This window comes from Lithobates pipiens, unplaced genomic scaffold (genome assembly GCF_037356315.1).
Source record: "Lithobates pipiens isolate NorthernLeopardFrog02 unplaced genomic scaffold, aLitPip1_a1.2 Scaffold_19, whole genome shotgun sequence".
In the NCBI taxonomy this organism is placed as follows: domain Eukaryota; kingdom Metazoa; phylum Chordata; class Amphibia; order Anura; family Ranidae; genus Lithobates; species Lithobates pipiens.
The window spans coordinates 200,936,956-200,962,354 of record NW_027507764.1 but is presented as its reverse complement, the minus strand read 5'-3'; positions in this window follow the sequence as shown (position 1 = coordinate 200,962,354).

The window sequence follows — 25,399 nt, the reverse complement described above, 5'->3', positions numbered from 1 at the left end:
GCATTTCGAAAAACCACTTCGCAAATATCGTGTGACATAAATATATGCAATGATCTCCATTTTATTCTCTAGGGCAGGGATCTTCAAACTACGGCCCGCCAGCTGTTGCTGAACTACATGTCCCATGAGGCATTGTAAAAATATGACATTCACAGACATGACTAGGCATGATACTGAAAATGACAAAATACATTGACATGCTTTAATTTTTTTTGCTTGTTTTTTTTTTTTGCTCTATTTTTAGCACTTTTATTTCTGTTACAAGAAATATAAACATCCCTTGTAAAAGAAATAAGGGATGACATGTCCTCTTTATGGATCTATAAGACCCCAAATTTCTCCTCTACCTTTCAAAGCAAAAGATCCAAAAAAAAAAAAAAAACGAGATCTTTTGCTTCGAAAAAAAAAAGTGAAGTCACGCTGGTCTTCCTAGACTGTAGAGGTGATCAGAGATGATCTGGTCTCTGTTCACCTCTATGGCCAGCCGTGCCAACCACTGGATCATTTCTTGGGCTCGCTGGTAAAAATGGTAAAGCTTCTGAAAGCAATTCAGCGGCTAATTATCCACTCTGAACACTTTCATGAGAAATAGAATAGTCACCTGAAAAAAAAAACTGGGGTTATAGCTGATAGCTTCAGTACCCCAATAAACCACTTCAAAGCCACAATGTATTTTTACATTTTTTACGGTTGGCAAGTGGCTATATAGAAGGTGCTTTTGAGATCAGGAATGAATCAATGAATTACCATTTTCTTTACTTAAAGCTGAAAAACTTTAATTGAAATATGTTGTTCAATAGGTACAAAGGTTATAATGTTGTAAAGCGCTGCGTAAACTGTCGACACTATATAAATCCTGTATAATAATAATAATTCCACTTTGTGTGTACCAAATGCCTATGCAAACTCAGTTATTGTCTTGAAAAAGCAGCAGCGACCGGTCTTTTTTTTGCAGGAAGTTGCACATAGGCAACGTTTCACACTGGAAGAAATGAACAAAGTACACCAAGAGAGATACGATTAGATAACAGAACACATAACACATGTATTTTCTTATCCTGAATCTTCACATCATAGTAAAGAGATAAGTGGTTGCGTATTACCTAAAGTAGAACTTAAAAACAGAAGTTCCGCTGCTTCTATTGCTCACTCCCCACCTTTTGTTTTTTGGGTGGGGGGGGCAGCTCAGCCCCTCTCTCACCCACAGCCTCCTGGGACATGTCACAGGTCCTAGAAGGCTTTAGGACCATTCACAGGATGCAGCGCTGCTTGTGCATGTGCAGTGAGAGGCCAGCTGTGAAACAACAAGGAGTCACAGACAGCTTCCCAAAGTCAACATGGTGACACCAGGGACCTGAAGACTGTTGAAGAACAAGCTTGGGTGAGGACGGCGCTGGATCACTGAACAGGTAAGTGTTCTTTTTATTAAAAGTCAGCAGTTATTCATAGCTCCTGACTTTTAATTTTGTTTTTAAATGACTGAAGAACATCTTTAACCTGGAGGGTGGCCAACTCAACTGTCCTCAACCAGTGGCAGATACCTTGCATATATCCACTCAAATTCTGCAACTACCTATACTCACTGAACATGAGGGGAGGCAGTGCATTAGGGAAAGCAGAACTGCTTTCTCTTGAAATACTAGCATGATATTGCCCTATATACAGCCTGTGATCAGCATAGCAGGGGTACCACACTCTTGAACCCCTCTTTTCATCACCATATACGTCTAATGTGCTAATATGGAATTTTGGTAGGAAGCGAGAGACAGAAAATTTATTTTGCACTCTGCGTATGGAAATGTTACCTTATGCCTGACCTTAATGGAAGATCTGTATTTTAGCTGTAGCAGCACGTCACTACATTCATACATTGTGCGAGAGAGTACATTGTGTTTATGTTATAAATTGCAGCACTTTAAAGGCTGTGTATCTAATGAAGCTTTTCATATGTCCATCATTTACAGTCTGAGTTTAAAAGCAAGTTTACATTTATGTCTGGAAGGCACGACAAAGAACATGCTTTCAAACTCCTTGCATATTTTACTTTCACCATCTGCCGTCACTTTAATGGAAGCTGAATGGGTTTGTTGATGCAACGCATCCTCAAACTGGCAATGCAAGCATCACCATGAGCCAATTACACATGAGTGCCAACTGGGAAATTGTCTGCCATTAAATCTCAATGGAACTGTTGGATACAGGTATGTTACATTAGGGTGGATCTAAGCAAGCCAAAAATAAAGGTAATATGACCTGGAAGCAGAGGCGCTTTGAAAATTTTCTTCTACTTTATATTATGTAAATTGAAAAAAAAATCTTGACGTTTCTAGACAGGGCAAGGAGATATGGTGCATGTTTTAGCTTCAATATGTATTTTTATTCATAAAGCAATCACAACATGATGTGAACAATTTGAGATTAGAAGTGTGAAGCTTTTGAAATGTAAAATTGCTTGTCCTTAGGTGACTTTCAAAAAGAAAATGCAAGCAATAGTGGCAGAAAAATATTCTTTAAAGTGTATATGAAGGTATTTGTTTAAGTTTGGTTATGAATAGAGTAAATGAGCAAGCTAAGGGACTGACCGTGTGTATGCTCCATCGGACAATTGCTGTCGGACTTTTCACCAACAAATGTTGGCTAGCATGTCTTCAAATTTTCTGCCAAAAAATGTATGTTGTTGGATTTTCTGATCGTGTGAACACAAAAATCCAAAATACAAACACGCATGCTCAGAAGCAGAAGCGGTCGGTCTTGTAAACTAGCGTTCGTAATGGAGAATTAACATTTGCGGCGTGGCAAATTATGAAATCTCCAAATGCAGCGCACGCTCTCTTCTTCTTTAATGGGATAATAATGAAGCTGCTTTGCTGCTGATACTGATGGAGTTATTGCAAATTAATTTTCAAAGGCTTTTTTCTCTAGTGATATCAAGAATAATATTATTATCCTTTTTTTTTTTATTTGGGCAAGTTACCACAACACTATTATCCTGTAGTTTTTAAGATCAAAGATACAACTATGTTGGAATCCCTTGTCGATTTTACATTGTATTTTTTAAAATGTAACTGCCTACTCCCAAACTGTCAAAGCAATAACTCCAGGGCCAATAATAAATAACACATTATCTCCTCTGATATGTCTGGTTGAAAAATGCGAAAAGAAAAGCGTGGATCAACACTCGCCAAACTTCTACTAGCACGAAATTAGCAGAAGGAGCCCAAAGGGTGGTGCTAAAGTGCTGATAAAACCATGTAGTGTGTCACTACGTTCGTAATTGTTGGCCAACATTTGTGTGACCGTGTGTATGCAAGACAAGTTTGAGCCAACACCTTTCAGACAAAATTCCACAGTTTTGTTGTTGGAAAGTCGGATCGTGTGTATGAGGCTTAAGTCTTTTGACTAAAATGGCATTTTAGTTTTAGTCCCATTTTAGTCTTTTGACTAAAATGCTATTTTAGTTTTAGTCGTATTTTAGTCATCTCAATTGTTTTGGTTTTAGGCATTTTTTAGTCAACTAAAATAGTATTCATTTATTCAACTAAAATGTTTTAGTCATTTTAGTCAACAAAATTAACACTGCTAATGATCAGGTTCTGTTGAAATGGCAAGGCTGCACTTAGATGGAAATGTGTCCAGTCCATGCTCAACCAGATGAATTTTAATCCGTGTGTACCCAGGTTATTTGTGCTGAAAGACTACAAAGATCTTGTGCCTATGTTACTACTCTGGTGTTCCTACTTCTTGGAGGCTGCTGGCATTGTGAACCATATAACCTTATTTAAAGGGCAACTCCACCTTCGATGTTGAAAAAAATAGCAAATAACGAAAAAACAATATAGCATATACAATTCAACACAAATCTGCAGCCACTGTAATTTTCTGAAAATGCATCGCAATATGGCTACCGGGAGGTGTTCTGTACAAACAATGTGTACAGATTGCCTCCCAGAAACATCATGTCCTGCTTGTGTGATTGAATCACCAATTTTCCCATAAGTCTGCACTAAGATGCTTGTCAGATTTCTGCATCCAGCATCCCCTGGAACAAAAATGTTATTTTTGGTGAGATACTCCCAATAGGAAATCACATCTAAAGGGATTCAGGCCCACCAGCTTTTCTCATTAGTGCCCTGCAGCTGTCACAGCTGATTGATAATTATGAAACCACTCCCATTAGACTCACTTTCACATGGACACAGAAAAACACACAGAGATATTTTCAGAATAACAAAAGGTAGGAATCTGCAACAAAGTTTGTTAAAACCCTTGTAATGTACATAGATCACCCAGAGGGGAATGTTTTTTTCTCAACAAAAGTATAGTTACGCTTTAAGTGGATAAGTTATTTTATGATAAATACAATAAAGTGCTGTGCTTCCTGCATATGTATAAATACCTGTATGATTAAACCCAGTGTGGGTGAAAAATGTCAAAGGAGTTTGACCGATGGGCTGAGATTTGAGCTGAAGCCAGTTTTTTATTCACCTTATATTGGAGTGGAATACTATGTGCTACTGTAGCTGCGTGCTACTTTATTGCATTTATCACAGGTTATTTGTGCTGTTTTTGTACCTGTGTGGAGATTTCTATTTATTTCCTGTTTTGCTTACCTAATAGAAAATGAGATAAAATCCCCCTAAAGTGAGGGAACATTTGCTCCCATTTAATTATTTACCCTCATTTCTTACTCGGATGATAAAATTTGGGATTTATCCTCACTTTATGTCCCAATGACATGGTCACCAGGACAAACAGAAGGGTGAATCTACCTGTTGGGAGAACAGACAGAAAAAACAACTTTACAAAGGATATAACATGTCCCTATTCTATCCAATGCTAAAGTTGTGTATTTATTTACATGTTAAAATGACACCAATTATGCCCGTACACACACGGTAGGAAATTCAGACGGAAAATGACCGATCGGACAATGTTGTCGGATAATCCGACAGTGTGTGGGCTCCATTGGACTTTTTCCGTCGGAATGTCCGATCAACAAAGTTTGAGAGTTGGATATAAAATTTTCCGTCAACACGATCCGATTGGACCTTGTCTGATCGTTTGTAGAGAATTCCGATAGGACAAAGTGCCACGCATGCTCAGATCAAATTATGAGACCAAAGCTATTGGCTACTAGCCGCAGCGTTGTCCCGTCGTAACGAATGAATGTCATCACGTTCTGAACGATCGGATTTTCCGACAACTTTGTCCTACCGTGTGTATGCAACACCATTTCAGACAAAATCCGTCTGGAAAAATCAGACGGATTTTGTTGTCGGAATGTCCAACCGTGTGTACAAGGGCTTAGAGTTAAAGTGCACATATAATAGTTTATCATGTGAAAAATAACAGCATTTATACATAGTAAATGCTTACCAGTAATAATAAGTAAATGTACACAAGTTCAGTTTGTAGGGGGTGGGGGGTCACCAAATCCTGCAAAATCCAAACTTGGCATTAAACCTAATTTAAGTCCATTGGGTGGGGGGCTCTTGATACAAAATTCTGGCCATTTTAAAGGCTAATAGGCAAATTGTTGTCAAAAAAGGCATGTGATGGTGGGTACATGTACCAATGCAAAAAAAAAATATAAAAAAAAAAATACCATACAGTGGGGAGAGAACTTTTTTATGCAGCTTCAAGAGCAACATTCACTGCCCCCCCCCCCCCCCCCGCCTGTATCCCCAAATACTTAATATTATAGACTTCAGGTATGTATTTGGTAGAAATTTGGTAGCATCAGGACAGTATAAAAGCACTTAATTAGGCAGCAAAAATGAGTCGAGATAGGTTTTATCAGCATGTCATTCCATTTTCTTTGCAAGGCCATCTCTACCCTAGTCAAGCAAAGACAAGCAGAGATGGCAATGTAAATAGTACTACATTACTACATTAAAGTGGTTGTAAACCCATGGAAAAAAAAAAAAGCAACCTGCAAGGCAAAGGCATAATGAGCTAGTATGCATAGCATACTAGCTCATTATGAATAACTTACCTGAGAACGAAGCCCACGAAGCAGTCCTCCGTCTTCATGTCCGCCGCTGCCATGGATCCCGGAGTGACTTCCGGGTTTCGCTGCTCCGGCGAATCACAGCGTGATTCCCGCGCATGCGCACGGCATGCGCACGCATGCGCACGGCAGCCGACACTCGCGGCATATCGCCGCGATCTGCGGCCTGCCCAGTGCGCATGCGCCGTAGACAGCAGTGGCTGTCTTTTTGTAAATATCTCCTAAATCGTGTAGGTTTAGGAGATATTACTTGGACCTACAGGTAAGCCTTAATCTAGGCTTACCTGTAGGTCAAAGTGGTTTGTAAGGGTTTACAACCACTTTAAATGAAATATTTCCAACGTCATTAGTAGTTAATTATTGGTAAGCAACAAACATGACAAATACCATCTACTTTATATGTAATCATATGCAGGAAAAGGGAGGAGGCACTACCAAGGACCATGGGAGACTACACAATTCCATAGGTCTATGTAGAAGGGAAATGAGATCAACCCCAAATGGTCAGATGTAAACACCAGGTGGAGCACTTCAGTGTGTCATCGGTTAGGCAGTTCCGAGAACAGATGGTCAGTAATGCACGAATACTGCACGTTGAATACTGTGAAATAAGACAGCTCTTAAACAGGCAACAACTGCCTGTTGTGCTCTAATCACCATGAGCTAAATCTTATCATTGAAGAAAAAATGGCCAGCAGAAGGACATTTTTATTGAGGAAGAATTATCCAAAATGTAAAGAGAAAAGGAATACAGGCAGAATTGTAAAACTGGCCAACAGCAGGACAATTATAGACAGCAAGGTTAGGCCCAATTTACTAGAGACAAACAGCACAGACTGGACCTTCACTACAAGAATTAAAATACTGCATAGAACATAGAAGTCTAAAAGTGGCCAGAAGCAAGAGATTTTCAATCAGGGATAATAAACATAGCAGATGGATGTCTAACCTTTATTTTACCTATGGGGATGAGAGGGTATTGATGTAAGTGATATAATGTGAGGTGATTAGGTGCACTATGTTTCTGCAAGGTCTATGTAAAGGTATTATGTTTAGATGGTTACTATGATGGAGAAAACACCATGAGATGACTGGGTCCACAGACCACAAATGGAAGTTCCCATCCCATTACTGAATCACAGCACTGTATACTGTATGTAGCTGAACATACAGTTCATACAGTGCACACAGACTCTGTATCTATTAGTGAAGGAAATTTTTTGGACTAGCTTGGTCCAAAGGAACTAATGGTGTAGACAGATACTCCCAGATAGCAAGCACTTATGCTGCAAGTTTGAAAATTCATGACTCCAGATCTGTGCAAACATTGTGCTAGTCTGCTGCAAGTTCTGGTTCAGTTATGTTGTGCAATAGTCATTCCACCACAGGGGTCACTATGACTGAATTTTCATGCTGTAGACTTGCAAAGTTCTTGCTGTAGACTCACCACTGCAACTTTGCTCTTGCTAGAGACTTGTCTCGCAAATTTGCTGCAAATTGGAAAAGTGTCAACTAGAACTTGCCAGTGAAAAGTTAACAGACTTACAATTTAATACTGCCACAAATTTGTACTTGCTATCTGGGCTGTTGGTGAAGGCTGCTATTATACATTTTGTGGATTTGGCAGTCAAAAGCTGAATGAAATTGCCTGAAAATTGGTGTGTGTGCAACCAGCAGTAATATATTTTTGCAGACATTCACGTGGTTGGTGCAGCCTGCATTTGCATGGGCATGGTAGCTCATTCACTTGAATGGGCTGCTATACCTGTGGGGAAAGGGTTCCTGCACCTTTTTAAAAGCACAGCCGCAGCAAAATCACATGGTGCAAAAGCACCCACAAATGCACTGCATGTTTACGTGGCGCCGGCTCCTGAAGAGCACGTGCTATATGTTTGGAAAGTTAAGGTTACACCTGAACTGCAGTTTGGTTTGGGTACAATTGTTTCAAATTTGGACCTCAGCATCAGTCTGACTGGACTATAGGATGTCTGGCCACAGGGGGCACTGTCTCTCCTGGCAGGCATGGAACCACAGTCTGGTTGGGTGCTTTAAGGTTACCTTCTCTTGGGGCCCACCCAGTGGGAGTGTCACTCTTGCTGTGCTTCCTGGGAGAGGGTACTTAAGATGCGGATATCACGTGGTTTGGGGTTCCGGTCCAGAAGTATGTTCTGACTCCATTGTCCTGGTCCTCCTGACCAGCCCCCAGGAAGGCTATGGCCTGGGCTGTGGATCCACCCGACTTATTGTCTCAGGGCTGGCTAGCCCGAGGCAAGGAAACTAAATAAGAATTCCGAGGTGGTCCGGTGCCGTCTCCGTTAGTTGGAGAGGCCCAGTAACTTCGTAGTTATCCAGGGGAGGACTCTTCAGAAAAAGGCCATGTACGGTTTAGCTTCTTAGCAAGAGCCTGGTAGGGCTGAAGTACCTAAGGGATTCCAGTCTCGTGGGTATCGCCAAACTGGCTGAAAGATCTAGGTATCACACGAGTGTTCCACAAGTTTTAGTTTCCTTGTACAACAACGTCTGTGGCAGAGACTTATTCCTGTATGTTCTACAACAACGTCTGTGGCAGAGACTTGTTCCTGAGTAAAACAACTTGTTGGCTGCTAGGCCTTGTGAGAGAGGGACTGTCCAACTTGAGTGAACATCCAGTTGTGAATGGCTATTCTCTGGATTTAGTCAAAGCAAGCAAGTCCTTCAATATTGACTTTGACATTAAGAGTACCTGAACTTTCTTCCTAACCCTCTGATCCTATTTTAAGAGACTCTTTGTTGTCTACGTTTTTGCAAAAAAAATCCCTTTATGCGGATGTGTCGTCAGTCTCTCAAGTTACTGGGCTATCTACCATGGGAAACCCCTAGACATAAATCGAGGAGAAGAAGGTAACGCTAAGCCCAATCAAACCAGCAGCTCCTTCGGGGGTCAGTGCTACATTAAAGAGGAAGTAAACCCTCTTTAAAAAAAAATAAATAAATAGCATACTAGCTCATTATGAATTATTTACCTGACATCGAAGCCCCCGAAGCGACCTTCGTTCACCTCCTCCGCCACCACCATATATCCTCAAGTGACTTCCGGATATCTCTGCTCCGGCGCTGTGACTGGCTGGAGCAGTGATGACGTCACTCCGGCATGATCGCCTTCACTAACGGCACGCTCAGTGTGCCTGCACCGCTGTCAACGGCGCGCACGCGCCATTGACATCGGTGCCCGTTTTTAGGAAAATATCTCCTTAACCGTGTAGGTTTAGGAGATATTTCTTGCACCTACAGGTAAGCCTTAATCTAGGCTTACCTGTAAGTTAAAGTGGTCTGTAAGGGTTTACAACCACTTTAAGAATGAATGGTATCCCCACGCCTCTGTAAAAAAGCAGGCCATTTTGGCTGCAGGCGTGGAAACAGGTGTGATTCCCACAATCACGTGCACAAGTATGTACCAAGCCTCAAAAACAAGTCTAGGACCCCATCCTGCTATTTAAAATTCTTAGAGAACTTAAAGTGTATAGTATATATAAAACTAATTTTAATCTAGTTTTGAAGAATAAAAGTAAAAGTTTAACCCTTACACCGCCATACAATTTATCAAGAAATGTCCAACCTCGTTTCATCTTCATCATCCTGGTAGATAGCAGCAGATTTTTATCAAGAATGTCTTGGTACATTTTTTCAATCATCCTTCCTTTAATGATATGAAATTTGTGAGTACCATATGCTGAAAAACAGTCCCACACCATGATGTTCCCCCCTCCAAACTTCACTGTTGATGTGATGATTTTGGGGTGATGTGCAGTGCCATTTGATCTCCGAACATAGTGTGTATTATGGCATCCAAAGAGTTAAATTTTGGTCTCGACCAGACTACATTCTCCCAATATTTCCCGGGCTTGTCTAAATGTTTTGCAGCAAAACGAGCTTCAACATGCTTTTTCTTCAGCAATAGAGTCTTGCATGGTGAGCATGCACACAGGATTACTTATTGTTTTATTTTAAACAATTGTACCTGCTAATTCCGGGTCTTTCTGAAGCTCTCCACAAGTGGTCTTTGGCTCTTGGCTCTAATTCTTTTCACTCCTCAGAAATCTTGCGAGGAGCACCTGATCGTGGCTGGTTTACGGTGAAATTATGTTCTTTCCACTTCTGGATTATGGCTCAACATTGCTTACTGGAACATTCAGACGTTAAGAAATCCTTCTGTAACCAATGCCATCAGTATCAGCATCAGTATGTTTTGCAACAATAGGCTTTGTTTTTACCCATCATGAGATATTTCTTGTGTGGTACCTTGGTAATGAGACACCCAGGGGTGGACTGACAACTCATGGGGCCCCCGGGCCACACAGTATACACACACACACACAGTATACAATCACACAGTATACACATACATGTACACACAGTATACACAGACATGGTTCTATTGGCTGAGAAGGTACTGGAGAGGTGGTACAGCTAAAATCTTGGGATTTTTAGACCAAAAGGATGTCGGTAAGGGACATTTCAGAGACAGATGTAAAAAAACAACACAGATTTTTACATACTGTCCCTGATTTTACTAAGGGTGGCAACCCTGATGGGGCCCCCTAGTGGCTTGGGGCCCTCGGGCAGTGCCGAATGGCCCAATGGTCAGTCCGCCTCTGGAGACACCTTTTTATAGGCCATCAGTTGAGACTAAACCAGCTGATATTAATTTTCACTGACAAGGGGCAGGATTGCTTTCTAATTACTGATACATTTCAGCTGGTGTCTTGGCTTACCATGGCTTGCACCTCCCTTTCTTCACCTGTTCAATACTTTTCCCCTGTGTCATTCCATTTTATTACACATAACTTAATTTCTGAACATATTTATTTTGGTTTCTTTTTATGTATGGATTGCATGGGTTGTGTACTGGCATGAAGTAAAATTTCATGCCAATAGCACCTTTAAGCCGCGTACACACGGGCGGACTGTATGGCCAACTTAGTCCGTCAGACAATCCGACGGACAGTCCGTCCTACTTTCGAATGAACGGACTTGACCACACACGGATACACAAACAGTCCGTCGAAAGCTTGCGCGATGACGTGTACAGCACGTACGACGGGACTAGAAATAGGAAGTCCAATACACAGCAATGCAACCTTTCGCCGTGTAAATCCTTTCTGAGCATGCGCCATACTTAGTCCGTCGAACTAGCCTACTCACGAGCGGATTGTCCGCTGAAACCAAAGTATGACGGACAGTATTACGGAAATTCCGAAATACTTAGTCCGCCAGACTGCACGCTGAAAAAGTCCGCTGAAGCCCACACACGAGCGGACTGTCCGCTGAAATGTGTTTCGACTGACTAAGTTGGCCAGACAGTCCGCCCGTGTGTACGCGGCTTTAGAAATATATTTACCTAGAAAAATGGTGATGTGTTCAATACTTATTTTACCTGCTGTATATATGGTCTAGAGGTCTCCCTTAAGGTACAGAGTGGGAGGTCTGATATGAAAGGAGTACAAACATAAAACCATTGGGGGCATCTAAGAGATATGAAACATTAGGAACCAGTTACCTTTGCATTTAACACATAGTTGTATCTTGTGCATTGCACAGACTACCTTCTAGGGAATTAGGAGTGACTGGTGCAAAAACATTATATAGCATCATTATTGTAACAACTACAAATTACCTCATTGTTATACGTTTGCTTATGGTTTATAAAGATATACATAAAAGAGTAATTCTATTTCATGCAGAAGTTTTATTTGACATATTCATGTGGTCTGTGTCACATTCAACAACTATCAATCAGCATGTTTTCCTGTGACATTAGGAGATTCCATTCTAGGGAAAGAGGGAGAGGTTGCCACACAGGGATTACAAACTTACATGAATAGTGTATTATATGAACAATCAATGCAATATAAAATTAAATGTATACAACATCTGAACATTACTGTGGTGGATGAAAAGCAAATACACAATACAAGCGTATATAGGCTGTGCATTTATGATCATGGATTTATAACCAATACATTTTACAGAAAATCATTGCAGTAGGCATTGCTACTACAGTGATGATCCTCACTGTCTTCCAGGTCCTATGCTGAGAGGCTGCCATGATGCATAGAACCACAGGGTGTAAGCTATCTATGCCACTGTCCCTCCTGTTTGTGGACTGTGAGTCCAGATATTCCGTTGATATGAACTATATATAGCCTTCCGTTCACAGCCAGAAATTTTTGCAAAAAACGGTGGATACCCTTACCGGAAGTGATAGACACAAACTACTATATAGCAAATGTGTCATATCAACGGAATATCTGGACTCACGCTTCATATTATTCTGTTATAGTTGGACTTTTTTTGTTTATGTTGTTAGTTCACTTTAGCACATTTTTGTATTTTTCACTAGACAGCACAACATGTGATATGTGTGCTGGCTTTTCAAGTTTGATTATACTACCAAACTATTGGGTGACTTTTATTCAGTTTTGATCTTTTTGGTTAAATTTTTTGACATTATAGCGCTACATTGTTTGTTATCATTTGTTATTTAGACTTTGTTTGTATGTTAGCTGCTGTTTTGTGTTATATCACAATTTTTGTCATTTGCATAGGGAGCGCAGTGTTTTCGCCCTCTTTTGATTTGAGCTAGATTTCCTGATGAAACCCTTTTGCAGGTTTTCCCGAATGTATTCAGACATGGCTTGTGTCTCGGGAGGAGAGGTCCCAGGTAAAAGCTCAATGGAGCAGTCAAAGTCTCTATGAGGAGGAAGGCAATCGGCGGTCTTTTTGCAGAAAACATCTCGGAAGGACTGATATTGGGCAGGCAACATGGGAGTTGTGGAGGTCTCAGCAAGAGGAATGGAAAGAGGAGGTAGCACCTTGGAAATACATTGTTGTTGGCATGGAGGACTCCAAGCCAATACTTGTCCAGAATTCCAGTCAAGATGTGGGGAGTGTTTCTGCAACCATGGAAGGCCCAGGATGATGGGACTGGAGGATTTAGGCAATATTAGGAAAGAGATCTCCTCACTATGTAAAGCCCCAATGCGTAAATCTATAGGAGAGGTTTTAAACTGGATTGGACTCATAGGCAAGAAGGAGCCATCTACTGCGGTCACGGAGAGGGGTATAGCCAAGGCAACAAAGGCGATGCCCAACTCGGAAGCTAAAGATTGTTCAATGAAATTCCCGGCAGCACCAGAATCCACGTATGCAGAGAGTTGATAGGCATTCTGAGCCCAGTGGATAGCCACGGGAAGGGTGAAATGAGGGAAGCGAGGAAAATTAACGGATCAGTCTAGATCACCTCCCTCCGAGTGAGCTAGACCCTGGAGTTTCCCAGATGGACTGGACAGGAGTTCAAAAGATGTCCTTTATCGCCACAGTAAAGGCACAAACCCAGTCCCAATGTGTCGGCCACGCTCCTCGGAAGTGAGGCGGGTTCGCCCAAGCTGCATAGGTTCTTCTAACATGTGAGAGGTCGAAGACGGAGAGGATTGCACCGATCTTTGGACTACCTGTGCTGGACGGCCAGCAGGGGGATGACTGGATTTGGATTTCTCCAGAGCCCGCTCCTGGAAGTGAATGTCAATTTGAATGCTCAATGCGATTAAGTCATCCAATGTGGTGGGAATGGTGCGTCCAGCGAGTTCATCCTTGACACGGTCAGATAGGCCTTGCCAGAAGGTAGCAGTAAGGGCCTCATTATTCCATTTGAGTTCAGCGGCCAGCATACGGAATCGAACTGCGTATTAGCCGACTGTCATTTCTTGCTGACGAAGACGAAGGAGGGCCCCAGCAGACGAAGACACTCTGCCGGGCTCATCAAATGTTTTCCAAAATGCATCCAAAAAGAGCTGGAAGTCAGAGGTGATAGGAGCGTGTGATTCCCAGAGTGGAGAGGCCCAAGTTAAAGCATCATCGGAGAGGAGAGAGATGATATATGCGACTTTGGTGCGATCAGTTGGAAAATGGTGGCTGAAAAGTTCGAAGTGGATGGAACACTGATTAATGAAGCCCCGACAAGCCTCAGGATTACCGGAGAACCGAGGTGGTGACGACAGATGTAGGCAGGGATTGCCAGGTAAGACCGGAGCAATTGAATCAGGACCTGAAATGGGAGGAGCTGAAGTTGCAGCGAGTTGCAGAAGATCCAGACGAGAGGCAAGATCCTGGAGAACCAGCATTATTTGCTCTTGATTAGCTTGCTGGGAGTTAAGTCTCTGAACTAGATGTTGCATTTGATCCTCGGTCAATGGCCGATTCTCAGAGACGCTCATGGCTTGAGCAAACTGTCATGGTACTACTTACAGCAAACCCACAGGCAAGCAGGTGACACGGGATCCCCCAGGGAGTGGACTCTAAGAGCCAGCCGGTGTTCCACCAGGGACCCTCTCACGAAGGTTTGAACTTAGCTGCGTGCTGACCCCAGGTCACGAACCCCGGGTTCACCCTGCTCACTAGGGAAGTACCAGAAGACACTGTAGACAAGGATGGATGGATGAAGCAAGGAAAGCCAGATAGTGAGCCAAGGTCAGGGCGGGCTGCAGACAACGTAATCAGAACAAGCCGGTCGGTACACAAAAGATCAGTTCACGAGAAGCCAGGTAAAACAGGTTACACAGGGGAGCTTCAGAAACAAACATTGCTTAAGCAATGGTAGCTAGTTAGGAAGGGATTTAAATAGAGAAGCACATGAGGGGCTGGACAGGAAGTAGCAGGAAGGAAACATATATTAGGCAACAGGTGAAGGGCGTCGACACCCATAGCTGCAGAGTGCACAGAGCTGAACACCTGACAGTGGACAACAGATGCCAGCCGACCCACTGCAGTAAAGGTGAGACACAGATCAGCTCTGCAGCTGATCTGTGACAGCCACTGTTGCAACACAGCTCTGTATACTATATGTATCTGAGTCTACATACAGTTAATACAGCATGCCCAGCAAGAGCAGTTATTAGTGCAGTGAATTGTTCATTTGGGCCGACTTGGCTCAAACAAACTATCTAAAGGGACATTAAATGTGGAATTAGGCTTTAATTAATAACAAAACTGTGGTAATCACATATAGAAGTTTGTGTTTTTTTGGTTGTTTATATCATAATGTTTATACCCAGTGATGCCAGCTTATATTTAAAAATAAATAAAAATAAAATACTTTTTTGAATTTGTAGGATGTAGAGTCATTATAGTTTAATGTTAATATATTATTTGGCTTGAGAATGGAAAAATGCTTTAAATTATAATTTTAGAAAAGCAGTAAAGCAAGAACTAATTATGTGTTAAGTGCTGTAATCAATACCAACCAATCAGATTTCAGCTACGATTAAAGTAAGATAAGTGAAAAAGATGAATTATGAGTTGTTGTTATACTGTACACTTCATTCTACACATTTTTCTTTGCTTTATAAAATAATCCTGCAGATGTATACAGCTCTATCAGCTGAACTGATATTTGTATCATACGTTTTATTCTGTGCAAGAAATATACATTTTTTTAACTTGCAAATAAATTCAACCCTCACTTCATTTTAAGCTAAGCTTTCTTGGACAGTGCTGAATAATTGGCTGTGCTTGTTGGATAACGTTGTGTATCACGATACCAGCATACAAAAAGCCTGCCAAGACATTTCAAGTGTTCACATTGTCCTTTGCTCCAAACTTCTGTGTTTCACATGTTGAGTCAGAGGTAGACTTTTTATAACAAGAAGAGGCAAACAAATACATATATATTGTTTTAATTAAATCACAGAGGCCTTGTTTCTCTTCGGGGGAACAAGTGTCAGTGCTAAACACTGCATGGTGCACAGTGCAGCTGTTTTCATCAAGTCATGCTTCAGTCCCCTGTATTACAATGGAACGTAATGTCCTTTGTAATTGCACCCAGGGATGCTAGCAGTCAACACTATGACTGAATGATTACAAGTAATTCTTAAGATGACAATAAATTATACTAAAATTGGATGATTTATTTGATTTTTTTTTTATGCTGACATGCATCTGTGTAAGTAGGAACATAACAATTATTTACGTAACTTTGACTTGATTTTTTTTCAGTTAACTTTTAAACAACAAATTAAATTAACCTCCCTGGCGGTATTCCCGAGTGTGGCTCGGGGTGTGATTTCAGTACCAAAAGTGGAAACCCTGAGCCAGACTCGGGATCGCATTGCAGGATCCATGTAGAGGTTACTTACCTTGTCCCCTGGATCCTGCGATGTCTTCCCACTGTGATCTGTGATCCGTCGTGTCTCGTTTGATCTGTCACAGTGACGGGCTCCGTTCCCTGTGAGCGTTGAAACACACAGGGATGCAGTTCGGCGCCAAATTCAAAAAGTAAAAAACACAGTATAGATACAGTATACTGTAATCTTACAAATTACAGTACTGTATCAGATAATTACACATCCCCTTTGTCCCTAGTGGTTTGTCCAGTGTCATGCATGCATTTTTATATTATAAATACTATTCTTTCTGCCAGGAAACTGGAGATTGTCCATAGCAACCAAAAAATGTCAGTTTACGTCAAAAGTGCTTTTAAACCAGCTAGAATACAGTGATATTAAATTAAAATCATTTGCAGAATTGAGCGATAGTGATTCGTGGGGAAATTCATCATCAAACACTAAAAGTAATGACAGCGACAATTCTGCAACTGAGCAAATTTCAGTGTTTTTTGATTTGATTATATTATTGAATAATTTTTATTATTATATTATTATTTGTTATAATTATTTATAGTTATTTATTATATTATAATTTATGATTTTGTGTTTCAAACTTTATCATACCCGGGATGTCTACTAGACTCCTGTTTGGACAGATTTAAGTGAGTTATTTCTAAGAATTACAGGCCTACAATATATAACGCCAAATTTCCATGCACCCAAAATCTGAAATCATTATACCGCCAGGGAGGTTAAACAACAAATTAAATTAAATGCAAAAAATAAAACACAAACTATTCAAGCCCAATACACTGTATATACAGAAAACTGAGGGGGTTGGAACTGTCTAAAAGTCTTTAGAAGACCAGCAATACAAATGTTACAACTTGACAAATGTGAGTGATTAGCCTGCTGTCTTTAATGGTATCTCATCTTTTATTTTTTTTCAAAACCTAGTACAATATATATATGTTGCTGTTTCATGAGCCTCCCTACCTAGTGCACAAATTATTATAATACATTTAGAAATTCACTCTTTAAAAACAAAGTTCTAGCAAGGCAAACAATATTTTTGCATATATACGTATATATATATATATATATATATATATATATATATATATATATATATATATATATATATATACTGTGGGGCGGGAATGTGCCATGATTGGATAAAGTCATGATGACAGTGTTCAATCATGACTCTGACAGTGCTCTGTGCCCTGATTGGCTGAAGCTTTCACTGCTTCATCCAATCAGGGCTTGCAATGCACTATTCAGTGCCGCAATGCATTGTGGTCAGTTTAGGGAGTCGAACAAACGGTCGAACGACCCATTTGTTCGACTATTCGTTTAAACGTCTGAACAGGTAAAATTCACCCTGAACTTAAGCTCAGGCTGAACCGTTCGCCCATCCATACTTAGTAATAACAAACTCAATATCGGAACTTAGATAAGGGTATACTGTGTACTACCCTGTAGGATCACACCACAGGTGTTGTTTTTGGGACCCGATGTCAGCAGCTCTGTTAGTTCTGATCACTGTCAACAGGTGCTACTGCATTGGTTCTTGTAACAATGTAAATAAAAACTGTTACGATGTAGTTAGTTATTTACATATTATTTTTCTAACAATATCATATGTTGGGAAAAAGCAAATCTTCACACACTGATACTAACATCACACAAGTCCTGGTTTATTGAAAATGACAATCACTATGCCACGGTCACTGTGATTGTCATTATCAACAAATCATCAGTGATGTCATCAGTGTGCAAAGATTTCCTTTTCCTGCTCATGTGTTGGGGCACAGAAAGCTTTATATATCACTTGCACCCAGCACTGAAATAGAGCTGTCGGGATTTAGTTTGAGAGCAGAGAAGATTATCTGTACACGCTTTTGTTAAAGTAGAACTATAACCATAGATAGACAGTGACAGCTCTCTCAATAAGAATTGGTGTTCCCAACACCCAACAAAAGAATAACTAATTTGCCCATCCTTTTTTGAGCCTTCAGCAAAATCAGTCAAAGCCTTGTTACCTTTTAAATTGTCATGTACATATACATGTTTTTCTAGGCTAAGTTGTTTGTCACATTTTTTAGAAATCTACAATGCATATGGCTTTCATATAAAGATCCAACCAATTACCATACCAAAGTCTGAGAATACAATACAAAACATTTTATTTTTGAAAAAAATGTCAGTTATCTTAAAATGTATTATTATAATGTTTCCATACTTTCCTATTATGGTGCCCATATATGACATCACTATTGGACAGGAAAGGTTATTTTAGAAGTGTATTTATGGGCTGCCCAAGATCAAGCCAACAGACATCTCCTTGAATATGGCTACAGTGATGACTGCACAAGAGCTGCACCTGTAAATGAATGCAGCTCTTGTACACTCAAGCATATTATCCTCAGGATGGTATTGGTGTCTGATGCGAACATCTTTCATATCTCTCTGATTTGGTTATCTCTGTGTTCAGTCACATCTATTGCAAATAAGTCCATTCAAAGCCAAGAACAGCAATTTTCATGCCTGCAAACACCACACAATGTAAAATCCAGTGAATAAAATGTTACAGATTAGTACAAAAGCAATAAGCTGCATGGAAAAAAAAAACAATACAATAGGTTATCTGTTGCCTGTATGTTTAATAAAAGGCTTAAGATTGTTCTAACAAAACACTAAACATAAGTATAACAAGCAAGTGTAAAGAGAATTAATAAATACAGTTCCAGGGAACATGTTTCAGGGCTTTCATTAGAGAATAGCATATACTCACCAGAACATTACGCATATCATCTTAAACCTCATGTGGAGCTCCATGATTCTGTCTTCCAATATTTCTTTGTGGTTTTGGCTACATAATCTGGCCTGTGTAATGGAATCTAAGCCCACTACACCAAGGTAACCTTCAATTTACAAAACACATTCATGTGATACATCTGGGATTCTGTATGTCTAGTACCATTTTATTAAATAAGTCTTTGGTATTAGTATTGTGTCTATAAACAATAGAGAAACCAATTATTGGGGAAGTAAAGGTGCAGGTTGAAGCAGCTTGCCTTGTAATCATTAGACCTTCTTGTTATAGACATTTGTAGGGGCTATGTGCTTGATTGTGAAGACTAGTTTGTTAGCCTGCTGAACAAAATAAACCGGTATAATTATGATGGTGGTGGTGGTGGAGAAGAGGGGATGTTTAAACTCTATTTGTAGTTAAAAAATAAAGTAACTGTGTATAAAACAGGGGTTTGTTTATAATAGAGTATGGATAATGATATCTTTGTATAAATGCTGCTCCCACAGATTGTTAAAGACATTTTTTCACTGGGGCTTGGAAAGCTTCAGAAAAAAACAAATAAATACAGTAGGGGTGTATATACAGTGCCCTGCAAAAGTATTCACTCTCCTTGGCATTTTTCATGTTTTGTTGCCTCACAACCTGAAATTAACATGGACTGTTTGAGGATTTGCATCATTTAATTTACAGAACATGCTCACAACTTTGATTTTTTTTTTACTGTAGTTTATAGTTTATTTTTTTTTAACAAACAATAAATAGGACAAAATAACAGAAAAAGTAAATGTGCATAACTATTCGCCTTCCTAAAGTCGATACTTTTGTAGAGCCACCTTTTGCGGCTATCACAGCTCCAAGTCGCTTTGGATAGGTCTCTATGAGCTTGCCACATCTTACCACTGGGATTTTTGCCCATTCCTCCTTGCAAAACTGCTCCAGCTCTTTTAAGTTGGATAGTTTGCGCTTGTGAACAGCAATCTTTAAGTCTGACCACAGATTTTCTATTGGATTGATGTCTGGGCTTTGACTAGGCCATTCCAACACATTTAAATGTTTCCCTTTAAACCACTCACGTGTTGCTTTAGCAGTGTGTGAAGGTGAACCTCCATCCTAGCCTCAAATCACACACAAAGTGGTACAGGTTTTGCTCAAGTATATCCCTGTATTTAGCACCATCCATCTTTCCCTCAACTCTAACCAGTTTCCCTGTCCTGACTGCTGAAAAACATCCCCACAGCATGATGCTGCCACCACAATGTTTCACCGGGGGGTGGCGTTCTTTGGGTGATGTCATGTGTTTGCGCCAGAAATAGTGTTTTCTTTGATGGCCAAAAAGTTCAATTTTAGTCTCATCAGACCAGAGTACCTTCCTCCATACATTTTGGGAGTCTGCCATATGCCTTTTCGCAAACTCAAAATGTGCCATTTTATTTTTTGCTGAAAGTAATGGCTTTCTTCTTTCCACTCTGTCATAAAGCCCAACTCTATGGAGGGTACCGCTTATTGTCGTCCTATGTACAGATACTCCAGGCACTGTATAAAGCACTGAATGTGACGTGCACTAAATAATCACTGTAAAGTTGGCCATAGATTAATGGAATTTTGATATATTGGTGACCAGTCCCGTTTCAGATAACTTGATCTAACGATCGGCTTTATTTTGAACCGGCTTGTTGGAAAATTTTCCTTTAACTAGCGCTGCAGCCAATTGCCTGTATTCTGTCAGAATACAATAACAAAAGAAAAAAACAGATTAATGTTTGGCCATATTTAATGAATCTTCATTACAGGTAATGATGAACTGCTTATGAATGTTTGATGGATGACAATTTCATTGCTTTATAAGTATGCCACTTGCATTCAACACTTAAGACGTTAATGAAAAAAAGAAGCAGTGACTCTGGCATTCACCAAACACTCACTGCAGGTGAATCTCAGAGATGCTTATTTTCTTTAACTGACAATGATTGATTCACCACCAGTGAATGTTCTTTGGAACCATTTTTCCAATTCCATCACCATGGTTGACTTAAAGTCTCAAGTTTTTTTTACCTTGATGCATTCTATGCATTAAGGTAAAAACCTTCTGTGCTGCAGAAGCCCCCCTTCCCCTTCACTCTTTTTTTACCAGAACCCAATCCTATCCAGCATCAGGCAGACTGGGCAGATTGATCCCACTGCTGTCAATCAAATGTTGTGATGAGGGAGCGGGGGGGCAGGGACGAGTTACCCAGTCTATGTCAATAGGGCACTCGCCAAAGAGGAGGAGCCTGGATCACTAATGGGGGACCCCTCAAAACCATTACACAGAGCAGGCAAGACATGTTTGTTATTTTAATTGAAAAAAACAAGGGTTTTAATGGTAACACCAATGAAACTGATTCTTAAAGGGTTTTCTCAGTTAAAATATTTAACATGGTCCCCATGTTTTACTGAATGGGTACTAGATCTAGCGATTTAACTTCACAGAGTGGTTAGTGGATGTGGCTGCTGCATTTAAGTGTATACATGCTACAGCTATGCTTTCCTCTGTCAAAAAAGTCAGTAACCTAAACAGTCCATGACTGTACATGGAATCTGTTTTAAAGGGTACCTCCACTGTTGTCAAAGGGCCATCCATAGTGCTGCTATCTCCATCCTCCCTTGTCACAATGAGACTTTGTGGACATGTGGAGGGAAAGGGGGATGGCTACTAACACAAGCTACAGCTGTAGCCACTAGAAGGCTGTGGACACACCATTAGAGGTGAGAATAGTTGTGACTGGGTGCAGCCTCAACCTGAGGAGGAGAGTTCAGCCCACAACTTGGAGGATGGGATAAAGGCAGTACATGCTAGGAAGCGAAATCCAGAGGGAAGCAGGCTGAGGAAGAGAAAGACTGTGTAGGACTACAAGTCCTAGTCGAACTGAGTCCTAAAAGGGCAAGAGGACTGGAAAAGCTGTTGTACAGAGTCTGAGAGACTGAGAGAGGGATTATGAACTGCTACACCTGCCCAGAGAACTCTCCTGCCATAGGGACTGCTGTTGATGAGAGGCTGTTTCCCTGCTAGTGTAAAACCCTGCTGATGTTATGGTGTGCAGATTTATAATGTGGTGGAGAAAGTTTCAGTGTTCTGAGAGATAGAGCATCTGCTGCTTCATTTGGGGTCACTATTGCTGCATTTCAGGACTGCTGCTATCACTCTCAGAGACTGTGAGAGTCAGCCTGCCCCTTGAATCTGGTGACCAAGTTCCACGTGCCACAGGAGGAGGGGATCCTTGTGCCAGACTACAGAGTGGCGAATTTTGTCACATTCCTGCTTAGAGTAACAGCACTAACTCTTTGTGGGATCCTCATGGATTTTTTTATTTGGAGAGTTTCTCCTTTCTTGTTGTGATAACAAAACTCTGATTAGAGAACTTCAAGCAAGACCTTGGCCCATACCAATCGACTTCTGTGAAACCTCACTATTAGATTTCCCCGCTTGATAAGACTTAGGCCGCGTACACACGGGCGGACTGTCTGCCCAACTTAGTCCGCCGAAACACATTTGAGCGGACAGTCCGCTCGTGTGTGGGCTTCAGCGGACTTTTTCAGCGGACAGTCTGACGAACAAAGTCTTACGGAATTTCCGTAAGATTGTCCGTCCAAACTTGGTTTGAGCGGACAGTCCGCCCGTGTGTGTGCCAGTCCGCTGTACTTTCGAAATGAGCGGACTTTTCCCGCCCGGAGAAAAGTCTGCTCATTTCGAGCGGGTATCCAGGTAGGCGGAGCACACGACGGAGACGTCGCGGGCCCCGCCGCCTGGTATGGACTTAAAGGGGAACCCCAACGCCGAAAAAAATCGGCGTGGGGTGCCCCCAAAGTCCACAACAGACCCTTGTCCGAGCATGCTACCCGGCTGGCCAGGAAAGGGGGGCAAGCAAGCGCCCCCCCCCCCTCCTGAGCCGTACCAGGCCGCGTGCCCTCAACATGGGGGGTGCCTTGGGGAAGGGGGGCACGCGCCCCCCCACCCCAAAGCACCTTGTCCCCATGTTGATGAGGACAAGGGCCTCTTCCCGACAACCCTGGCCGTTGGTTGTCGGGGTCTGCGGGCGGGGGCTTATCGGAATCTGGGAGCCCCCTTTAATAAGGGGGCCCCCGGATACCGGCCCCCCACCCTATGTGAATGAGTATGGGGTACAATGTACCCCTACCCATTCACCTGTAAAATAAAAGTACCAAAAAAAAACACAACACACGAGATAAAATATTTTATTGCACAGCTCCGGGGGTCTTCCGTCTTCGGGGGGCTTCTCGCCGGACTCCTCCGCTATCTTCTTGTAGCTCTTTTGCTAGCGGAGGAGTCCGGCCTCTTCTCCCGACTTCGGGGGTCTTGTCCCCCTCTTCGGTTCTTCTGCCGGGCCACCGCGCCTTCTTATAGCTCTTTTACAGGCGGTGGCCCGGTCTTCTGTCGCCGCTGTCGCCGACGCCACCGCCGACGCCACCGCCGACGCCGCCTTCCGTTCTTCTTCTTCTTCTTCTCCAGGAGATGTTGCCTCGACGATCTCTCCGGCCGGAATGCCAGAGCCGCGCTGCGCGGCCACTTATATAGTGACAATGGGGCGGTGTCACATGGTATATGTCACATGGGTTGGTGTCACATGGTGACCCCACCCCCTTACGATGTCATAGTCCCCATGTGACATCAACCCATGTGACCAACCCATGTGACATATACCATGTGACACCGCCCCATTGTCACTATATAAGGGGCCGCGCAGCGCGGCTCTGGCATTCTGGCCGGAGAGATCGTCGAGGCAACATCTCCTGGAGAAGAAGAAGAAGAAGAAGAAGAAGAACGGAAGGCGGCGGCGGCGGTGGCGGCGGCGACAGCGGTGACAGCGGCGACAGAAGACCGGGCCACCGCCTGTAAAAGAGCTATAAGAAGGCGCGGTGGCCCGGCAGAAGAACCGAAGAGGGGGACAAGACCCCCGAAGTCGGGAGAAGAGGCCGGCGGCGGGGAGGAAGAAAGCCGGACTCCTCCGCTAGCAAAAGAGCTACAAGAAGATAGCGGAGGAGTCCGGCGAGAAGACCCCCGAAGACGGAAGACCCCCGGAACTGTGCAATAAAATATTTTATCTCGTGTGTTGTGTTTTTTTTTGGTACTTTTATTTTACAGGTGAATGGGTAGGGGTACATTGTACCCCATACTCATTCACATAGGGTGGGGGGCCGGTATCCGAGGGCCCCCTTATTAAAGGGGGCTCCCGGATTCCGATAAGCCCCCCGCCTGCAGACCCCGACAACCAACGGCCAGGGTTGTCGGGAAGAGGCCCTTGTCCTCATCAACATGGGGACAAGGTGCTTTGGGGTGGGGGGGCCGCGCGGCCCCCCTTCCCCAAGGCACCCCCCATGTTGAGGGCACGCGGCCTGGTATGGCTCAGGAGGGGGGGGGGCGCTCGCTTGCCCCCCTTTCCTGGCCGGCCGGGTAGCATGCTCGGACAAGGGTCTGTTGTGGACTTTGGGGGCACCCCCACGCCGATTTTTTTCGGCGTTGGGGTTCCCCTTTAAGTCCATTCCAGGCGGCGGGGCCAGCGACGTCTCCTTCGTGGGCCCCGCCTACCTGGAGACGCGCTCGAAATGAGCGGACTTTTCTCCGCGTGTGTGGGCGAGTCCGTTCATTTCAAAAGTAGAGCGGATTGTATGGCGGACTTAGTCCGCCGTATTAGTCCGCTCAAAAAGTGCCGTGTGTGGGCAAGTCCGTTCATTCAAAAGTTTGGACGGACTGTCTGTCGGATTGTCTGACGAACTTAGTTGGCCAGACAATCCGCCCGTGTGTACGCGGCCTTACAGGGTATAGTCTACAACATTGATCTGTTTATTCTGACAGTGGGGAAATTACCCACTGTCAGAATACAAAGTCAAAGCAGGAAGGATTCCCCTACCCACTACTGTGTGGATGAGGGAATTAAGTTTTTTTTTTTCATTCAACCCCCTGGTTGGATGAAAAACATGGACTCATCCATTTTTCCAGTTTGGTAAAATGGGACAACTTCCCCGTTGCCTCTCAAATACAGAAGTCCTGGGGAAAAAGTGTGCCTGTACTCAGCCACCAATTAAAGAGGAAGTAAACCCTGATGGGTTTACTTCCTCTTTGATTCCCTGCAAAGGTAAAGCATAATGGACTACTAGTAGTCCATTATGTGTCACTTACCTGACACAGGAGCCAGGGAAGTCACCGCTGTCCCTTGTAGTTCCGAGCGTCCATCTTCTTGGTGGGTCTCGCTGCTCCGGCGCTGTGATTCACTGGAGCAGCGAATACGTCACTCCCGTGCATGCGCACAAGAGCCGACACTCGCAGCATATCGCCGCGATCTGCGGCTTACCCAGTGCTCCTGCATGCGCCGTAGACAGCGGTGGTTGTCTTCAGGTAAATATCTCCTAAACCGTATAGGTTTAGGAGATATTTCT